We start from the raw sequence: 21,804 nt of genomic DNA on the forward strand, positions 1-21,804 counted from the left end.
CCACGGTCAGGTAGACCATTTGAAGTTGATAGTGATCAAACTGAGACATGAATTGAGAACAATCAACGGTATACCACGTGGGAGATAGCCGACATACTCAAAATACCCAAATCAAGCGTTGAAAATCATTTGCACCATCTTGGTTATATGAATTGCTTTGATGCTTGGGTTCCACATAAGTTAAGTGAAAAAAAAAAACCTTGACCGTATATCTGCATGCGATTCTCTACTTAAACATAATAAAAAGTTCTGTTCTTAAAATAAAATGTGATGGGTGATGAAAAGTGGATACTGGGGGCTTCCCTGGTGGCGCAGTGGTTGAGAGTCCGTCCACCTGCCAATGCAGGGGACACGGGTTCGTGCCCCGGTCCGGGAAGATCCCACATGCCGCGGAGCGGCTGGGCCCGTAAGCCATGGCCGCTGAGCCTGCACGTCTGGAGCCTGTGCTCCGCAACGGGAGAGGCCACAATAGTGACAGGCCTGCCTACCGCAAAAAAAACAAAAAGAAAAAAAAGAAGTGGATACTGTACAATCATGTGGAATGGAAGTGATCGTGGGGCATGTGAAGTGCACCACCACCAACCACACGGACAGCTAGTCTTCATCCAAAGAAGATGATGTGTCTACAGTGCGATTGGAAGTCCTCTGTTTTGAGCTCCTTCCAGAAAACCAAACGATTAATTCCAACAAGTACTGCTCCCAGTTAGACCAACTGAAAGCAGCACTCCATGAAAAGCATCCGGAATTAGTCAACAGAAAACGCATAATCTTCCATCAGGATAACGCAAGACCACGTGTTTCTTTGATGACCAGGCAAAAACTGTTACAGCTTGGCTGGGAAGTTCTAATTCATCTGCCATATTCACCATGGTGCCATGGATTTCTGTTTATTTCGGTCTTCACAAAATTCTCTTAATGGAAAAAATTTCAATTCCCTGGAAGACTGTAAAAGGCAACCGGCACAGTTCTTTGCTCAAAAAGATGAAAAGCTTTGGGAAGTTGGAATTATGAAGTTTCCTGAAAAATGGCAGAAGGTAGTGGAACAAAAGGGTGTATGTTGTTCAATAAAGTTCTTGGTGAAAATGAAAAAAAAATGTGTCTTTTATTTTTTCTTAAAAACAGAAGGCACTTTTTGGCCAGCTCAATATAAATGTGATGAATTTGGCAAAGTCTGTAGTTGAAATTCAGACCTTGCAATTCATCAGAGAATTCATAATGCAGAAGAATCTCTAAAAGGTAATGAGTGTTGGAAAGCCTTTCGTGAAATCCCAACCCGTACTACAAATCAGGTAATAAATACAGAGGGGCAATCATACTAATGTGATATATGTGGAAAGGTCTTCATTCAGAATTGACACTTTAGGGACATCCCTGGTGATCCAGTAGTTAAGACACAAATGTAATGTGTGTGGCAAGGCTTTTACCCAAAGATCACAAGGTGGGACATACTGGAGCGATACCTTATAAATGAAATGAGTGTGACAAAACCTTTTCTTGACTTCAAGTATTAGTTAACTGCAGACAGTCCATTGAAAAGAAACCCTTCAAATGTATGAGCAGAGGCTTTATCCAGGCCTCACAATGCACTAGATTGCTCAATGTATATCTTTGAGAGAAAGCACACAAAGCAGTATGTGTGCTAAGGCTTGTACCTGAAGATCAACGCTCTGAAACAGAGAATGTATTTTGAAGAGCAACGTTTCAAATGTCATGAATGTTGGAAAAATTTTCATCAGCTATCCACACCTTTGTTGTAATGCGAGCATTGATACAGGTCAGAAACGATAGATATTTACTGAACATGGAAAGAAATTGACCCAACAGTGCATCCTCAGGGTCCACCAAAGAACTCATACTGGGAGGGAATCCTTACAAATGTAAGGATTCCCTTACATTAAGTAAATTTTTTGAATTAGGTAAATTTTTTGAGCAATTCTTACAACAGATAACATATCAGAGAATCCATACTAGGAATAAATGTCTTATCTGTCCAAGGTTAATGTGAGATACTGTTTGCTGCAGAATCATTGCAAGTGACAATACGTTAAAACGTATGACGTGATGTTTGTAGTACCAGAAGAAGGACGTATGTAGAAGTATGCCAGTATCTTCTCTGTATAAATATGTAATTATTGGAGTTCTTTTGAAAAGACAACATTATATTTATAACCTTTCAACCTGAAGTTTGAAGTCTTGATCTTATGCCTGCATTATAGGTCTTTCATGATAGTCTCTGGGAAGGAATCTATAAAGTGAGGGGTCCAATTTGATTAGGTGTGGGTCAGTCACATCCATGTTTCCTGAGAAAACAAGGACCTTGAATTATCAAATTCAATATTGTTTGAATTATCAACAAAGGGGGACAAAAAATAATGTAAAACTGTGACATGATTTATCAGGTTAATTCGTGTGTCTTTTTTTTTTTTTTTTTGGCCTTTCTGTAACCTTTTTTTTTTTTTTTAAACATCTTTATTGGGGTATAATTGCTTTACAATGGTGTGTTAGTTTCTGCTTTATAACAAAGTGAATCAGCTATACATATACATATGTTCCCATATGTCTTCCCTCTTGCGTCTCCCTCCCTCCCACTCTCCCCATCCCACCCCTCCAGGCTGTCACAAAGCACCGAGCTAATATCCCTGTGCCTTGCGGCTGCTTCCCCCCAGCTATCTACCTTACTACATTTGTTAGTGTGTATATGTCCATGACTCTCGCCCTGTCAAAACTCACCCTTCCCCCTCCCCATATCCTCAAGTCCGTTCTCCAGTAGGTCTGCGTCTTTATTCCTGTCTTACCCCTAGGTTCTTCATGACATTTTTTTCCCTTAAATTCCATATATATGTGTTAGCATACGGTATTTGTCTTTTTCTTTCTGACTTACTTCACTCTGTATGACAGACTCTAGGTCTATCCATCTCATTACAAATAGCTCAATTTCATTTCTTTTTAAGGCTGAGTAATATTCCATTGTGTATATGTGCCACATCTTCTTTATCCATTCATCCGATGATGGGCGCTTAGGTTGTTTCCATCTCCGGGCTATTGTAAATAGAGCTGCAATGAACATTTTGGTACATGACTCTTTTTGAATTTTGGTTTTCTCAGGGTATATGCCCAGTAGTGGGATTGCTGGGTCATATGGTAATTCTATTTGTAGTTTTTTAAGGAACCTCCATACTGTTCTCCATAGTGGCTGAACCATTTCACATTCCCACCAGCAGTGCAAGAGTGTCCCCTTTTCTCCACACCCTCTCCAGCATTTATTGTTTATAGATTTTTTGATGATGGCCATTCTGACTGGTGTGAGATGATATCTCATTGTAGTTTTGATTTGCATTTCTCTAATGATTAATGATGTTGAGCATTCTTTCATGTGTTTGTTGGCATTCTGTATATCTTCTTTGGAGAAATGTCTATTTAGGTCTTCTGCCCATTTTTGGATTGGGTTGTTTGTTTTTTTGTTATTGAGCTGCATGAGCTGCTTGTAAATTTTGGAGATTAATCCTTTGTCAGTTGCTTCATTTGCAAATGTTTTCTCCCATTCTGAGGGTTGTCTTTTGGTCTTGGTTATGGTTTCCTTTGCTGTGCAAAAGCTTTGAAGTTTCATAGGTCCCATTTGTTTATTTTTGTTTTTATTTCCATTACTCTAGGAGGTGGGTCAGAAAGGATCTTGCTGTGATTTATGTCATAGAGTGTTCTTCCTATGTTTTCTTCTAAGAGTTTGATAGTTTCTGGCCTTACATTTAGGTCTTTAATCCATTTTGAGCTTATTTTTGTGTATGGTGTTAGGGAGTGATCTAATCTCATACTTTTACATGTACCTGTCCAGTTTTCCCAGCACCATTTATTGAAGAGGCTGTCCTTTCTCCACTGTACATTCCTGCCTCCTTTATCAAAGATAAGGTGTCCATATGTGCGTGGGTTTATCTCTGGGCTTTCTATCCTGTTCCACTGATCTATCTTTCTGTTTTTGTGCTCGTGTGTCTTTTTAAAAAATTAATTAAATTTTGGCTGTGTTGGGTCTTCGTTTCTGTGCGAGGGCTTTCTCCAGTTGTGGCGCGCGGGTGCCTCTCACTGTCGTGGCCTCTCCCGTTGCGGAGCACAGGCTCCAGACGCGCAGGCTCAGTAGTTGTGGCTCACGGGCTTAGTTGCTCTGCAGCATGTGGCATCTTCCCAGACCAGGGCTCGAACCCGTGTCCCCTGCATTGGCAGGCAGATTCTTAACCACTGTGCCACCACGGAAGCCTCATGTGTCTTTTTGTAGATAGGTCATAGTGGGTTATAGGACAGAATGCTTTACTAACTGACCATGAATAGGTCAGGCAGGACGTTAAGGGAATGGGCTTTTCATGGGAGGAGAGTGACAGGTTAACAGGGACTGATCATGTGGTAGGCAGAATGCATGGGAAAATTTGGTCACTTCCTCCATTGCATGGGAATAGCTGTTGTATAGATCTATGATTAATGAAAAACTAGTCTTATTCTTCGAAACTAAAGGGAGAGCAGTTATCACAAGAGGAAAATTTAATCAAAAGTTCCAGAATTCTAGGGCTTCCCTGGTGGCACAGTGGTTAAGAATCCACCTGCCAATCCAGGGGACACGGGTTCGAGCCCTGGACTGAGAAGATCTCACATGCCGCGGAGCAACTGCAGCCCATGTGCCACAATTGCTGAGCCTGTGCTCTGAGCCCGGGAGCCACAACTGCTGAGGCCACGTGCTACAACTACTGAAGCTCGCATGCCTAGAGCCCATGCTCTGCAACAAGAGAAGCCACCACAATGAGAAGCCTGCGCACCGCAACGAGGAGTGGACCCCACTCGCTGCAACTAGAGAAAGCCTGCGCGCAGCAATGAAGACCCAACACAGCCAAAGATAAATAAAATAAAATAAATAAATGTATAAAAAAATAAAGCCCCAGAATTCTATGTGTATATGTATGTTTGACATTTAACTGCTGTCATTGCCTTTTGCTACTGTTTTATTCAGAATGTATCATAGGTCTCTTGTTTTAATTAATAAAATCGAGTTATTTTTTATGATCCTAACGAATCATGTTCCTTTCACCACCACAGTTTTCTTCCACCTAGGTACTTTATACCAGAAGGTAACAGTGCATCCGTAGGTTCTTGGGCTTTAGAGAATCTAACAATTTCTATCCGTGATGGTTTCGAAAAACTTATAGGTAGATTATTTATCCTTGTGATGTTGTCTCCAAACTTTTCTCCAGAATATTTTTGTGGCTATAATGAAATGCAGTTCTATGGCAGTTTCTGATTGTCATGTCATTCTGATGAATTTCTGTCTTTATGATTATAAAATAGATTTCCTTATTCTTGACACATTATTTACTCTTTAATTTACTTTGTATTATGTTAGCCACTATTTTGAATGGTGTTGAAATGGTGTATTTTTTTATGCTTTTTTACCGTGTAAATTTTTGGAGTGCATTTCTTGTGGGAGACATATTGTTGTCTGTGTTCAAAAAAAGTGCAGTTGAGGGCTTCCCAGGTGGCGCAGTGGTTGAGAGTCCGCCTGCCGATGCAGGGGACCACGGGTTCGTGCCCCGGTCCGGGAAGATCCCACATGCCACGGAGCGGCTGGGCCCGTGAGCCATGGCCGCTGAGCCTGCGCTTCCGGAGCCTGTGCTCCGCAACGGGAGAGGCCACAACAGTGAGAGGCCCACGTACAGCAAAAAAAATAAAATAAAATAACAAAAATGTGATATATTTTCTTGTATTCGTATGTGTGATACACCAGGACGTTCTGCTCATTGTACCTGGAAATACTTAAAATGTTAATTTCCCTATCTAAAATTCATCATATTTGAATGGATTCTAGTGTCTCTATGGATGAAATGTTTCACATGTTAGGGATGTGATGAAACGCACTCTGTAGCAGATGTTATCTAAGAGATATTGTCATCAAAATATCGAGGGTTGAAATGAACTTACTGCATATTTGATAATCTAGTTTTACTTTCTCTAGGGTTCATATAGGGAGAATATACCTCCCTATTAAATGCCCTTAGAAATGTTGCAACGTAATTATTATTTACATGGAAATAAATTCCAGTGTCTTCTGAAGAATATTTCACAGCCTCTGTTATCCACACTTGTCAGAACTTTCAAAAATATAAACAGAGAAGAGCTAAACTATACTGCATCTTGCAAAAAATACAAAGTAAAACGTTCTAATTATCTTCATGATGAACAGAGTCATCTGAGATTACATTGCTTAGTTTTTATGTACATAAGTATAATTTCATAAACAAGTTTTTCTAGTATATAGTTAAACGTAATTTTCACAAGTGTGGAATAGAGCAAGTGTCTCAAAGGATAATGTAGTTCTCATAGAAAGCAAAATATTTTTTCTGTTTTATTGCTCCCTATTTTCATGGTATCTATATGAGATGATGGATGCTTACTAAACATTGCGGTCATTATTTCAATATATGTAAGTCAGAACATGATGCTGTACACCTTAAAATCATACCGTGATGTATGTCACGTACCTCTCAAAACTGGGGATAAAATGTGGTTTTAAAAGGCAAATAAAACACTAGCAAAAAAGAAAGAACAATGCAATTTATAACAGTTAAAATTTTAAACCCTTTTAAAATTTAAATTTTAAAACTCTTTTTAAAACAATGGTTGGGTACGGAAATTATCATATGCCTTAGTCCTCCAGCCTCAAACCCCAAGTTTTGCCCGAGTCTGTGTAACTGAGCAGAGTGTTGGGTTTTTTGTCCTGGCTGAATTAGGAATAGAAAGGAAAAGCTCTTCTGTAGGGTGTCTGTGAAATGGCCCATTCTCCCCAGGGAGGGTTTTGTATTTCTCATTCTGGTTTGTAATAAAGAGAGAATTCCAGCTCTTGTTTCCTAAAACTAACTCAACTTCAGGAAGTGTTCCCAGATCAAACTACTGCGCCACAGCTACCACTTGGAGGCCCAAGTTCCCAACCACTGAATTGCTGGAGTCTCAGGAGCGGGACATGCGAGCAACCTGCTGGCAAAAACAGCTGTTTATTGAAACCACTTTTAACTTGTTGGGAGGGAAACATCTGTTTCCCACATCAGTGGCCCACACATCTGTAAGCTTTTACCTTAAAAGTGTTCCAGAAAGTCACTTAAAATCAGCAGTTACAAGGGAAGGGGAAGCACGGCGCTGTCACTCGCCCCGCCGCCCCAGACCCTTCCCCTCGCTCTCTCTGCGCAGAGCTGGGCTCTCGCCCCGCCCCTAGCCAGTAGCGGCCCGCCCTGAACCCGCCCCCGGAAGTCCCGCCTGGTCCCTTCGGACGCACTTTCCTCCTGAGCCGGAAACGGGGTACACGTGTTGGAGGTCTTGCTACGAAGTATTTCTACTTTGGTGTAAGTATGTGCTGCGCTGTTCCCCGTATTCTGCCTTCAGGGTCTTGGGAGTGACTATCAACCTTACACCCCAGCGCCTGGCCCTCCGGCCGAGTAAATCCAGACGCTGTTACAGGTTGGGTATCTGTTCATTTGGGTTGAAATCGGTGCGAGGTTGCCTGTTCTCGTGGCTTTTCTGCCTTCCACGTAGACACCGCGTTTAGCGTCGTTTTCCTTCATAAAACCCTTCAGTACCCCCGCCCCCCGCAATGAGAAGTCCTCTTCCGCGAGGTGGATTCGCGCCCCCTAGCCTCGCACTCTCGGTCTTCGGTCCACCGAGACACAGCCTTTTGCGACATTTTCCTGCTTAAAATCCTTCATTACCTCCGCCTGCGCCTTGTAAAGTCCCCTTCTGCGAGGTGGATTCGCGCGCCCGCAGCTTCGCTCTCTCCCGCTGCCGGCGAGGCCGTGTCCTCTCCCTGGCCCTGGGATTCTGGAGAGCCCGCTCCTCTCCTGAGACCCCCTCGCTCCCTCCCAGCCCCTCTGTCCTCGCGTCTCCTCAGGCCGGTCCTTGTGCTCCCCCGGCCTCCCCTTCGTAGTCAGCCCTTCCCCTCAGCCCGCATAGGGGGAGGTGACCTGGGCCAGACGTGTGACACCCAGTGTTCTTCCGTCCCAGATTCCAAATGGTCTCTTCCAGTAGCTGGGCATCTTGTTTATTCTCCATCCCTCTAAATATGTGGGGCAGGGGGATCAGGAGAAGCAGAGACACAGTGACTGAGAGACAAGGAGAAAAACTGAGGAGAAAAGAATGAGGGCGGGGCTTCCCTGGTGGCGCAGTGGTTGAGAGTCCGCCTGCCGATGCAGGGGACGCGGGTTCGTGCCCCGGTCCGGGAGCCATGGCCCGTGGGCCATGGCCGCTGGGCCTGCGCGTCCGGAGCCTGTGCTCCGCAGCGGGAGAGGCCGCAGCGGTGAGAGGCCCGCGTACCGCAAAAAAAAAAAAAAAAAAAAATCAGGGCGAATCGAAGGGAATGTGAACCATGACTGAGGATCTTGAAGAGGAATAGTAGCATAAAATAAATTTAGCCTTGAAAGTTTTGCACTGTGATAAAATATAGAAGTAATTAAAATAGGATCTGCGGGATTGGAGAGCAACATAGTGGGAGGGACCTAGGATCATTGGCAGGAGGGGGATAACAGTGGAGAGGCAACACATAGCGTGGCGGTGGAAGACAAAAGAGTTGCAACCTTGGCCTTCAGATCAACATGGTGCCTGGAGAGATAGAAGGAACAGATTTCAGGAGCAGAGGAAGAAAACGAGCAGGAAAGAAGCATAGCCACCTGGAGGTGCTAGAGAGTGGGGACAAAGGGAGCATAACAGGGATAGAAAGAGTGTAACCCAAGGGCAGAGAGGGAGCAGAGATGGGGGGAAGAAAGAGGCACGAATATCCAGAGATTTAGGGTAATCAGAAAGGTTTTGGGAAAGAGCCATAAGAGGGGAAACAAGTTGCAGAGTGGACTGGACACATGTGAGGGTCGATATAGGAGGGCAAGAATGAGACAGTTTGGAATCTGGGACCTGGCAACCTTTGCTGCAGTGCTTACACCTGGACAAACATCTGGAGCAACAGAATACAAAGAAAGTAGAAGGAACTAAAAATAACTGTGTGCATGAACAGTTGGGGCAAATTATAAACAATATACAAAGAAACTAAAAACCCAATTGCCACTTCTGAGGTGTTGGGTGCAAAAACAGGATACTGTGCATGCACCCTGCACACCGCTCCAGCCTGACCCCTGGACCCACCCCTGCCTCACTCCATATAAGGGACAAACTTGACCCCTGACCCTGGGAGCGAGCAAGGGATCCTGTTACTTGTTGCTGCATGAGTCCCAATAAAGCCTTGCCTGAATTTCTTGTCTGGACTCTTAGCAATTTCTATCGATAAAGGAGCCCAAAAATCCTGATCCGTAACAAGAACACCAGCAGAGTGGAGGGGAAGAAAAACAGAGACAAAATAGAAAAAGGGAGAAAGATAAAGAGAATGAAATGGAAACGCACAGTAGTGCCAGTAGTGTTGGGGAAACTGGATCCAGATGGATGGTGAATTGTCTCGATATGGATGATTAAGTTGTGATATGCTGATTTGTGGCTTTAGAATATAGTAAATATAAAATTTGTTTACTTAGGTTTACAGATGAGGATGACAATTGCAAAACTGTTTATAAGATTTGTGCATTTAGTAATTATTTGTATCAGAAGATAACTTCATTATTTATTTTTGGCTGCGTTGGGTCTTCGTTGCTGCTCGCGGGCTTTCTCTAGTTGTGGTGAGCGGGCTTCTCATTGCGGTGGCTTCTCGTTGCGGAGCACGGGCTCTAGGCATGTGGGCTTCAGTAGTTGTGGCACACAGGCTCAGTAGTTGTGGCGAACGGGCTTAGTTCTGTGGCATGTGGGACCTTCCCGTACCAGGGCTGGAACCCGTGTCCCCTGCATTGGCAGGCAGATTCTTAACCACTGCGCCACCAGGGAAGTCCCTAACTTCATTTTCATGTGGTGTATCACACTGATTGACGTGCAGATATTGAAAAATCCTTGCATCCCTGGGTTAAATCCCACTTGATCATGGTGTATGATCCTTTTAATGTACTGTTGGATTCGGTTTGCTAGTATTTTGTGGAGGATTTTTGCGTCTATGTTCATCAGTGATACTGGCTTGTAATTTTCTTTTTTCTGGTGGCATCTTTTTTTTTTTTTTTGCAGTACGCGGGCCTCTCATTGTCATGGCCTCTCCCGTTGCGGAGCACAGGCTTCGGACGCGCAGGCTCAGCGGCCATGGCTTACAGGCCCAGTCGCTCTGCGGCATGTGGGATCTTCCCGGACTGGGGCACGAACCCATGTCCCCTGCACCGGCAGGCGGACTCTCAACCACTGCGCCACCAGGGAAGCCCCAATGATGTTTTATATTAACATTCAAAATCAAGTTTAGCCAGTTAGCCTTATATTTTGTTTTCTTCCTTTTTCTGTGGTATGTTAAAATGGCTGTGAGATGATAGGAAGATTTTTCCCTCAGGTCCCTCTTACCTGTTCTGTACAAATGATGAAGTATGGACTAGATTGACTTGGAAGCTTCCAGCAGAGTCTCTCTATTCATGATGAAGAAGTTTGCTGAGAGCTGATTTCTCAGCTGACCCCTTACAATGTTTTCTGCACCAACAGCTGTGCTTTTGCAGTGGCCACGCTGCACAGCTTTCAGGATCTCCGTTCCTTGGCCAGGCGTTGAACCCGAGCCAGGGCAGTGAAAGCCCAGCATCCTAACCACTAGGGAAACTGGAAACTCCCTGTATTTTTAAGTCATTTTAATGTGATTTTTCTGGAAAAGAAGAATTAAATGGTTGGTATCAGTGTGATCTGACCTTGAAAGAGAAGTTTCCATTGCTCAGGCCCGTGATAGATGGTGTTTTAAATAGGATGAGCAATAAGGACAAACTTCCCACTTAACCCTTCGGGTGACCTTTTTAGAATTCAGTTACGCCTCATTCTGTTCACTCAACCCAGACTTTCTCATAACTGCCTCAGAGAGCCCACTCGTAACATGGAGGTGATCGACTCCACCAGAAATTCTTCATTTGAGCAACAGAGACCCTTGAAATGATTGGCCCAGTTGGGCGTGAGTTTGTGTGTGGCAGTGCCCAGTTGAATTTAGAGTTTTAATTTTAACTTATTTTATTTTATTTATTTAGTTATGGCTGCGTTGGGTCTTCGTTGCTGTACATGGGCTTTCTCTAGTTGTGGTGAGCGGGGGCTACTCTTAGTTGCAGTGCACAGGCTTCTCATTGCGGTGGCTTCTCTTGTTGTGGAACATGGGCTCTAGGCGCATGGGCTTCAGTAGTTGTGCCATGCGGGCTCCGTAGTTGTGGCACACGGGCTTAGTTGCTCGGCAGCATGTGGGATCTTCCCGGACCAGGGCTCGAACCCGTGTCCCCTGCATTGTCAGGCGGATTCTTAATCACTGCGCCACCAGGGAAGCCCCTAATTTTAATTCTCAGTTCTTACACTCAGACCTCCACTGGCTACCGTTTGTCCGCTGGACAAAATCCTGACCCCTCACTGTGGGTACACAGCCCTGTGTCATCCTCAGGACCCTGCCGGGGTCTCCAGCCTCATCCTGGGAGCTTAACCTTTTCTCATGGTTCACTCTGCCCCGGTCACATTCACCTTTTCTTTGTTCCCAAACACCAAAACCTTTTCTGTCTCAAGTCTTAGTTCCTTTCTTACCTTCTCCCTTTAAGTCACCATGGGTCAGGCCCTCTGTCCTCCTTCAGGTCTAGGCTGAGGGAGGTCTCCCCAGCCCCTCCTGACAATCTCTTGTCACACTAATGGTTTTATTGTCCCTACATCAATCACCCTCATGAGAAATGCCCTTCTCCGTTGATTATTTGGAGTCTTTCCCATTTTCACTTCACTGAAGAGCACACGTTTTCCTCTTCTTCCGAGGATGGCTGCAACGTCTCACTCTGGGGATGTGTTTAGAAGCTAGGACTGTGGGATGGGCTGAGTAATCTCCCCTAAGGAGAGACCAGGTGAACAGGGTAGGTGATGAGGGTGGTTCCCATATTTGTTCTGGACATTTCGACTTTAATTGATCCTTACCCCATGTGGCTACTTAATTACTCAAAAGCAAAAAGATGTAGGGAGCTGTAAAAAGCCCTACAAATCTGATGTCCTCATGCAGTGTCCTGAGGTGTCCCTGTGTTTAGTCTCCTGTGTCACTGCTCCCCTGTAGCCCCCAGGTATTCCAGTCTCTGCACATCCAGTGACCAGTCGCCACCTTGGACAGGAGCTTTGCCTTCAAGCATTTCATGTACTCAGAGTCCAGGATAGTGATTTCACTGTGCTAAGTGGGGGGCATAAATCCAGAACCTAAGGGGAATGAAGGAAGTCCCTGTCAAAGAGCTAGCGGACTCCCGACCACTGCGCCACCAGGGAAGCCCTAATTAATCTTTAATTACCTGTGAGTTGGGAGAACAGGAGACAAGAGACCTGGGGACCCTCTCTCTTTGAGACTTCCTCACTGAATTCCGATGCCTTTGTAACTGAAGTCCATAACGTCCCCAGTTGCTGGTAAATTTTCCCAGGCGGGTCAACGTCTTGACCTCCATACTGAACGCCCGGCGTCCTTTGGATGGTTTCCTGTGAATGTTCCTGTTGCGATGCCTTTGCAGACAGGTACTTGTGCCCTTTAGCCCTCTTTGCCCGTGTTTGCATGAGGAGAGGTGGAAAAATGGGGAGATTGAAGGGGGCCCTGTAGGGTTCTATAGGCTGGATACGGAGCCCCATGAATGGTGTGTTCAGCTGTCCCTTTGGTCTCAAGGGGTTTGTGGCAAGGGATGTGTCAATTCTGGCTGGAGCACCTGGAATTGGGTTTATGGGTAGTTGTGGGTGCACTGCATGGTTTGAGGTGCCATAGTGTCTTAGCTCGTGTTCCCTGGGACCCTAGCTGCTGAGACTGAGGTTTGCATGCATTGGTTTATTTGGATATTTCATGGTTATACCTGGGGACGAATGAAGGCAGTGGATTTAGGCAGATAAAAACATTTTTCTCCAGTGTTGTGAGAAGTATGGCCTGAGCTGAGCCCACAGGGATCTTTGGGTGCATGAGGATGGGTGCCTTGTCCTCAGTCTATTCATCTAGAGGGTGCCCTACAGCCTCCACACCACAGGTGACTTCTTTTGGGTCTTTTGGATGGTGTAGAATCATTGTGCGATGGTTAGAGTAATACAGGGAAAATTTCAGTGATCGTGTTGTGAGTTATCTTTGGTATTTTTTAGTATTTTGGGTCCCAAATGAAGAAAGTTTTAGATGCACTGTGAAAGATACAAAAGAGAATTTGGAGTGTTTCGTGGGAGATTTGGGGTTCTCACTGGGGCATGTGCACCACTGGAAATATCTTTCTTTTATATATAGTTTTTTGGAGATGACAGTGTTTGGTCTGTGGTCATGGTGAAGGAAAATACATGTAGTTTTCCCTCAGGCGTGATTTATTGAAGTAGAATGTTTTCTTGTATTTTATAGTAGGATGAGTTGATACAGATTGTACGGAGACTGTGTTGGACCCCATGAGAGTTTGTAAGTTCATTTGAGTCCAGAAGGAAAATTACGAGTACTAAGCTTTGAATGGCAAAAGGTTTTCGTTAGGGCTATTCTGCTAGGTATGTGTCGGTGGACACAACTTGAGAGGGGCCATTAAGTTCTCTGATGTAGTGAAAGATTTTTCCAAGAATCAGGGGGCAAGTAGCACCACAGTGATCTGCAGCCCAGAGGCTCATCCTTGGGAAGCTGTAGCTGCTACTTTCTGGCTGCCAGGTCAGTGCTGGTTCCCCTACTGTCCTCTCCCTACCTGTGTGAAAATGCACACACACACATACACGCACGCACAATACACAGAACAGGGAACCCTTGTGCTTTGTTGGTGGGAATGTAAGTGTTAGGGCTTTTATTGAAGACAGTATGGAGTTTCCTTAATAAAATAAACATAGAACAGGCACAGTCTATGACACCCACGTCTGACTACATATCCAAATGAAATCACATCATTGTAGTGAGGTTAATATTTGTGCTCCAATGAATATTATTGCATTATTCAAAACAGCCAAGATGTAGAAAGAACTAAAATGCCTGTTGGCAAATGAATGGATATAGAAAATACATGTCAGCCATAAATGATGACATTGTGACAAAAAAGAAAGGTATTATATATGGAAACTAGACATGTCAAACTCAGAGGCATAGAGTATAAAGGCTGTTAGAGTGTAAGTCCCAGAGAGAGCCTATTTCTAGTCCGCAGTCCCTCAAAGGATGAATATGCATCTTTCAGCCTTTTAGTTTGTCTTCTGTGGGTAGATCACATGGTTTCATCGTATAATATCTGACCTACAAATCTTGTATTTTGTTTTGCTCTTGTACTGCTCTGTCAAGTTGGGGAATGTATACTCTTCTTGATTTCGTATTCTCCTAAGTTGGCATGATTTTGCCTCTGAAACTTGTTTTCGAAATACCTAGTCCTAGGGTCTGAAACTTTATCCTGTTTCTCTGCTGTGATAAGCCACCCTTAGTTAATGCACAACTTCCGGCGGACTCTCCATCGTGTGGGTTTGCTGGGTAACAGAAATTTTTGATGTAGAACAGTTTCCCTCATATGTTGTAATATTTTCCTGCAGCATACAAAATCACCATTTCAAGCTATGTAGTGGAGTGGTCAGCATGTTCTAGGATATGAGACAGAAGGTATCAACAGAGCCTGGCTGATAAGTCTTTCCAAAGGTTTTTTTTTCTGATTTTGAGGAATATCACAAACCATTTCTCAAGGGCAGTGACTCTTAGATTGTACGGAGACTGTGTTGGACCCCATGAGAGTTTGTAAGTTCATTCCTTCAAGAGATACCATTGGGATTTACTAGGGATTGGGTTGACTCTGTTGATTGCTTTGGGTAGTATTTACATCTAGAAAATACTGACTGCCAATTAATGAACTTGGGATATCTTTGCATTGTGTCCTTTCGAATATTTTTCAGCTGTGTTTTTAGTTTACAGTGTACAAATCTTTCCCTTTAAATGTCAGCTTATTCCAAGTATTTTACTTATTTCTTTGATGTTATGGTTAATAGAGTTGTTTCTGAATTTCCTTGTTTTTTTTTTTTAAGGAGTGTTTTTTTTTTTTGGTTGTTTTTTTGTGCCACACAGCACTGCTTGAGGGATCTCAGTTTCCCGATCAGGGATTGAACCCGGACCACAGCAGTGAAAGCGCCAAATCCTAACTGCTCGACCACCAGGGAACCAGGGATCTCCCCCTGAGTTTCCTTCTTGATCGTTCATTTTTAATTTATAGAAACACAACTGATTTTATTTGTTGATTTTATCTCATAATTTTTCTGACTTCCTTCATTATTTCTAGCAGGTTTATTTTGCAGAACCTTCAGGGTTTTCTACATACTAGAACATGTTGTTCGTCAACAGAGATAATTTTGCTTCCTTTTTTATTTGGATACCGTTTATTTACTTATTTTTTTCTGCCTATGTGTTCCTGCTAGACTTTCTAGTAATTCGATTTTAGAAACAGTGAGAGCAGGTATCCTTGTGTTGTTCCTGATCTTAGAGGAAAATCTGTTGAGCGTGATGTTAGCCATGGGCTGTTACTATACGTCCTTAATGTTGAGGAGTTTTTGTCTATTTTTAGTTTATTGAGTGTTGTTATCATAAAGGACTGTTGACATTTGTCAACTGCTTTTTCTGCATCAGTAGAGATGATCATGTTGTCTTTTTCTTTCATTCTGTTAACATGCTGTTTTACATTGAATGATTTCCATATGTTGAACCATCCTTATATTTTAAAAATACATTCCCATTAGCCATGGTATATAATCGTTTTAATGTGCTATTGAGTTGTTGGGTATAATGTGTAGAGTTTTCTCATAGCTTCTTTATATCATTTTGATGTATTCATGTTCCGTAGTAATATCCCCTATTTCATTTGAAATTAGTAGTTTTATTGTGAACAGAGGAGGGACAAATTATTTGTGACAGAAGCTGCAGTATCATATATTGTAATAATTTCCTATTAATTATCACCCTGTGAGATTATACACGTCTGCCCTCTGATAACAAGGTTGGCTGCTTGACTTAGGCAACCCTTACTTCCCTTGGAGAGGATTGTACTTCCTTGCCCATTGATGCCTTTTGAGTTCCTCCTGGGCCAATTTGGTGTGAGTAGAATGGCATGTTTCAACCTGAAATCAAAGCTTTCAAAGCTTTTATTTGCTTCATATAACCCTGTCCTCTCTCTACTGCAAGAATGGTCTTGGATAGACTGAAATTTTACCGGGAATGACAAAATCAAATTATTGAAAGAAGCAAGAGGTGAATAATGATTCATATAATATAGGGAAGCAATCAGTGTTTCTTGTTGTAAGCCATTGAGAATTCAGGAATATTTGTTACCATAGCAAAACTTGTAGACAGTTAACTGGTACACTTTGAACGACCTTTTCTTTTTCCATACCCATCTTAACCTCCCAAAGTCAAGGTTATAGGTGAGAACTCATTATCTCCAGTAATTACTCCACCTTTAACCCTTGGATTCACTTCCTAAATTATTACCCTTATTCCTTCTCATATATTGCCTCTTGCCATTAGAACATGCATTTACTCTTTTTAAAAAACTATTTATTTATTTATTTAGGCTGTGCCATATCTTAGTTGCGGCACGCGGGATCTTCGTTGTGGCATGCGGGATCTTTTAGTTACGGCATGTGGACTTCTTAGTTGCGGCATGCATGCGGGATCTAGTTCCCCAACCAGGGATGGAACCTGGGCCCCTGCATTGGGAGCTCAGAGTCTTACCCACTGGACCACCAGGAAAGTCCCGCATTTATTCTTATTTATTTTTAACATCTTTATTGGAGTATAATTGCTTTACAATGGTGTGTTAGTTTCTGCTGTATAACAAAGTGAATCAGCTATATGTATACATATATCCCCATATCCCCTCCCTGTTGTGTGTCCGTCCCACCCTCCCTGTTCCATCCCTCTAGCTGGTCACAAAGCACCGAGCTGATCTCCCTGTGCTATGTGGTTGCTTCCCACTAGCTATCTATTTTACATTTGGTAGTGTAGATATGTCCGTGCCACTCTCTCACTTCGTCCCAGCTTACCCTTCCCCCTTCCCCTTGCTGTATCCTCAAGTCCATTCTCTACGTCTGCATCTTTATTCCTGTCCTGCCCCTAGGTTCTTCAGAACCTTTTTTTTTTTTTTTTTTGCGGTATGCGGGCCTCTCACTGTTGTGGCCTCTCCCGTTGAGGAGCACAGGCTCAGCGGCCATGGCTCACGGGCCCAGCCGCTCCACGGCATGTGGGATCTTCCTGGGCCGGGGCACGAACCCGTGTCCCCTGCATCGGCAGGCGGACTCTCAACCACTGCGCCACCAGGGAAGCCCTTTTTTTTTTTTAGATTCCATATATATGTGTTAGCATATGGTATTTGTTTTTCTCTTTCTGACTTCACTCTGTATGACAGACTCTAGGTCCATCCACCTCATTACAAATAACTCAATTACATTGCTTTTTATGGCTGAGTAATATTCCATTGTATATATGTGCCACATCTTCTTTATCCATTCATCTGCCGATGGACACTTAGGTTGCTTCCAAGTCCTGGCTATTGTAAATAGTGCTGCAGTGAACATTGTGGTACATGACTCTTTTTTTTTTTTTTTTTTTTTTTTTTTACATGACTCTTTTTAATCATGATTTTCTCAGGGTATATGCCCAATAGTGGGATTGCTGGGTTGTATGGTAGTTCTATTTTTAGTTTTTTAAGGAGCCTCCATACTTATTTATTTCTATTGAAGTATAGCTGATGTACCATGTTGTGTTAGTTTCAGATGTACAGTAAAGTGATTCAGATATATATATTCTGTTTTGGATTCTAATCCATTATAGGATATTACAAGATATTGATGTTAGTTCCCTGGGCTGTACAGTAGGTATTTGTTTTTTGTCTATTTGATATATAGTGCTGTATATCTGTTAATCCCAAACTCTAATTTATTCCTCCCCCACTTCCCCCTTTGGTAATGATAAGTTTGTTTTCTATGTTTTTGAGTTTATTTCTGTTTTGTAAATAAGTACACTTGTATAGTAGATTCCTTTGTTTTTAATTCAATTGCAAATATATTACGTTCATTGTCTAACTACCCTTAAAGGGCTTTGTGTTTTCAGTTATAAAACTGCCAACTGGTTTATCATGATCAAATATCTGTAAATAATCTCACTGAAATTGCCCTATTGCATGGTGCCGCCTTCATCTGAATGAGAAAGCCTCAGAACTGGATGAGCTCAGTTAAGACTAAATTTTGGTCTGAAAATATCCTCTAGGATTTTGTTCGGTTTATGGTTCATAGATTTCTGACTCGGTGATTTAGAGCAGCATATTTCAGCACTTAATGATTTCTCTTGTATGTGACAGGGAGAGTCACAACACAGGCACAATGAGTATGAAGGGTCCTTCAATGCCATCCAAAGTCATAAACGCTAAGGTTCCTGGGCAAGTTTGTTATTACCAGTATTAGTTTAAATTTTCTAATATTCCTTTATTCAAATATAACACATGGATTTATTATTTTTTGAGTTTCGCTTGATGTCATATTACGGAGTGAAAATGTTAGACTTTCCTTAAACTCTGTAACTTGAAAATATCAAAGGTTAAAGAGCTCCTTTTCTTCTTTTGTGCTAAAGGAAACAGCTTACTTAGCTAAGAACTACACCTCCCTGTCAATTTCAATATGACTCATGATAGCTCCCTTGTTTCCTTAGGAACCAGCCAGATAGGAATACTCCAAATTCCCAGCCTCAGTGTCATCCTCAGTTGTCCTCAGTGATCACTGGGTACAATGACCGTTACCATGATTTTTTTGTGTGTGTGTGTGTGTTACGCGGGCTTCTCACTGCTGTGGCCTCTCCCGTTGCGGAGCACAGGCCCCAGACGCGCAGGCCCAGCGGCCATGGCCCACGGGCCCAGCCGCTCCGCGGCATGTGGGATCCTCCTGGACCGGGGCACAAACCCGTGTCCCCTGCATTGGCAGGCGGACTCTCAACCACTGCGCCACCAGCGAAGCCCCGTTACCATGATTTAATCAAAATTTAGTATGCTTTTCTCCCCTCCCAAGGTCACTATTTTAGACTGCTTTTGAGCATTGTAATTCAGAACAACAGCACTGCCTGAACATCTCCTCCAAGTAGGAGACTTTAGTGTAAAACATCCCCTGAGAATGTAGCCTCAGGCCACCTAATCATCCACTCTTCCATATGGGGGCTTTCCTACCTTGTTGACCTCTGGGTGTAAAAGAAAAACTGTTCATTGGTCTGACTTTTTTTTTTTTTTTTTTTGCGGTACGCGGGCCTCTCACTGTTGTGGCCTCTCCCGTTGCGGCGCACAGGCTCCGGACGCGCAGGCTCAGCGGCCATGGCTCACGGGCCCAGCCACCCCGCGGCATGTGGGATCTTCCTGGACCGGGACACGAACCCGTGTCCCCTGCATCGGCAGGCGGACTCTCAACCACTGTGCCACCAGGGAAGCCCTGCAGAAGCTCTTCATCGGAGGTTTGAGCTTTGAAACAACTGATGAGTGTCTGAGGAGCCATTCTGAGCAGCGGGGAATGCTCACACATTGTGTGGCAACGAGGGATCCAAACACCAAGCGCTGCAGAGGCTTTGGGGTTGTCACCTATGCCACTGTGGAGGAGGTGGATGCAGTCATGAATGCAAGGCCACACAAGGTGGATGGAAGAGTTGTGGAACCAAAAAGGGCCGTCTCAAGAGAAGATTCTCAAAGACCTGGTGCCCACTTAACTGTGAAAAAGATTTTTGTTGGTGGCATTAAAGAAGATGCTGAAGAACATCACCTAAGAGATTATTTTGAACAGTATGGGAAAACTGAAGTGACTGAAATCATGACTGACCAAGGTAGTGGCAAAAAGAGAGGCTTTGCTTTCGTAACCTTTGATGACCATGACTCTGTAGACAAGACTGTCAGTCAGAAATACCACACGGTGAATGGCCACAACTATGACGTAAGGAAAGCCCTATCTAAGCAAGAGATGGCTAGTTCCTCATCCAGCCAAAGAGGTCGAAGTGGTTCTGGAAACTTTGGTGGTGGTTGTGGAGGGGGTTTTGGTGCGAATGACAGGTTTGGTCGTGGAGGAGACTTCAGTGGCCGAGGTGCCTTTGGTGGCAGCCGCGGTGGCGGGGGATATGGTGGCAGTGGGGATGGCTATAATGGGTTCGGTAATGATGGAAGCCATTTTGGAGGTGGTGGAAGCTACAATGATTCTGGCAGTTACAACAAACAATCTGCAAATTTTGGACCCATGAAAGGAGGAAACTGGAGGCAGAAGTGCTGGCCCCTGTGGTGGTGGAGACCAATACTTTGCCAAACCACAAAACCAGGGTGGCTGTGGCGGTTCCAGCAGCAGCAGGAGCTGTGGTGGGGGCAGAAGGTTTTAACTACTCCCGGGAAACAAAGCTTAGCAGGAGAGGAGAGACAGAGAAGTGACGGGGAAACTCCAGGTTACAAAAGATTTGTGAACTCAGCCAAGCACAGTGGTGGCAGGGCCTAGCTGCTACAAAGAAGACATGTTTTAGACAGTACTCGTGTGTGGGGAAAAAAAACTCAAGGACTGTATTTGTGACTAATTGTATAACAGGTTATTTTATTTTATTTATTTATTTTTTGCGGTACGCGGGCCTCTCACTGTTGTGGCCTCTCCCGTTGCGGGGCACAGGCTCCGGACGCGCAGGCTCAGTGGCCATGGCTCACGGGCCCAGCCGCTCCACGGCATGTGGGATCTTCCCGGACCAGGGCACGAACCTGTGTCTCCTGCATCGGCAGGCGGACTCTCAACCACTGCGCCACCAGGGAAGCCCTAACAGGTTACTTTAGTTTCTGTTCTGTGGAAAGTGTAAAGCATTCCAACAAAGGGTTTTAATGTAGATTTTTTTTTTTTTTTTTGCACCCGTGCTGTTGATTGCTAAATGTAATAGTCTGATCATGACGCTGAATAAATGTGTGTGTTTTTTTAAATGTGCTGTGTAGTTAGTCTACTCTGAAGCCATTTTGGTAAACTACCCCAGCAGTGTGACGTTAGAATTCCTTCAGGGTGGTGCCAGGTTCCATTCAAAGTTTATTTACAACCTGCTTTGGTGGAGAAACTATGAACTGACCGTTACTGTGTCGTGACCTAGAGTTCACCATTAAAAGGGTCACCCAAGCAAAGTCATGGAGTTTTTTGGTTATTAATATGATTGTTGGCACATATATCTAAATTGAATTATGGTATCAGATAAAGTTATAGATGGGAATGAAGCTTGTGTATCATCCATTATCATGTGTAATCAACAAATGATTTAATACCCTCTTAAAAAGAAATTTGCCCTTTTAATGGTTATATGATCAATTGTTATCTATAGTTTTACAGTGGCTGTTGAATGACTCTGTAGGTATTATGTGAAAAAGCAGGGAAGAAAGATGAAATCCTTTATGCGCAGGGATTGGTAGTATTGTCAGGGAAAATACGAAAAGGTAGGGAATGAGCGTGAGGATATGTTGCTCCAAACCTTAACTCCTCTGGCTGAGCTAGCTGTCCCAGCTGCTCTGACAATTATGCCACTATATACACCCCTTCCACCACTTTCCATTCCTATCCAGCCCGTATTCCTTACACTGAGGCCCAGGACAGCCCCTCCTTATAGGGATCAGTTAGAAAATCCTGTGTTAGTTTCAGGGGTACGGGGACTTGGTCTGGTATTGTCATCTAAGACCCGACAGGGCACCCAATTTGGGCCAGGAGCCATTTCTGGGAGGGGCAGTTCCCCTTACGCCGTTATCTCATAGGGGGCGTAAATAC

General features: G+C 43.7%; 1 pseudogene; it reads left to right on the forward strand.

Annotated features, from left to right (window-relative positions):
• The first annotated feature begins 1,239 nt into the window (after nucleotides 1–1,239).
• LOC136140957 (heterogeneous nuclear ribonucleoprotein A1-like) lies at nucleotides 1,240–20,404 on the forward strand (annotated as a pseudogene).
• Nucleotides 20,405–21,804: the final 1,400 nt, after the last annotated feature.

This window comes from Phocoena phocoena, chromosome 20 (genome assembly GCF_963924675.1).
Source record: "Phocoena phocoena chromosome 20, mPhoPho1.1, whole genome shotgun sequence".
NCBI classification, from domain to species: Eukaryota; Metazoa; Chordata; class Mammalia; order Artiodactyla; family Phocoenidae; genus Phocoena; species Phocoena phocoena.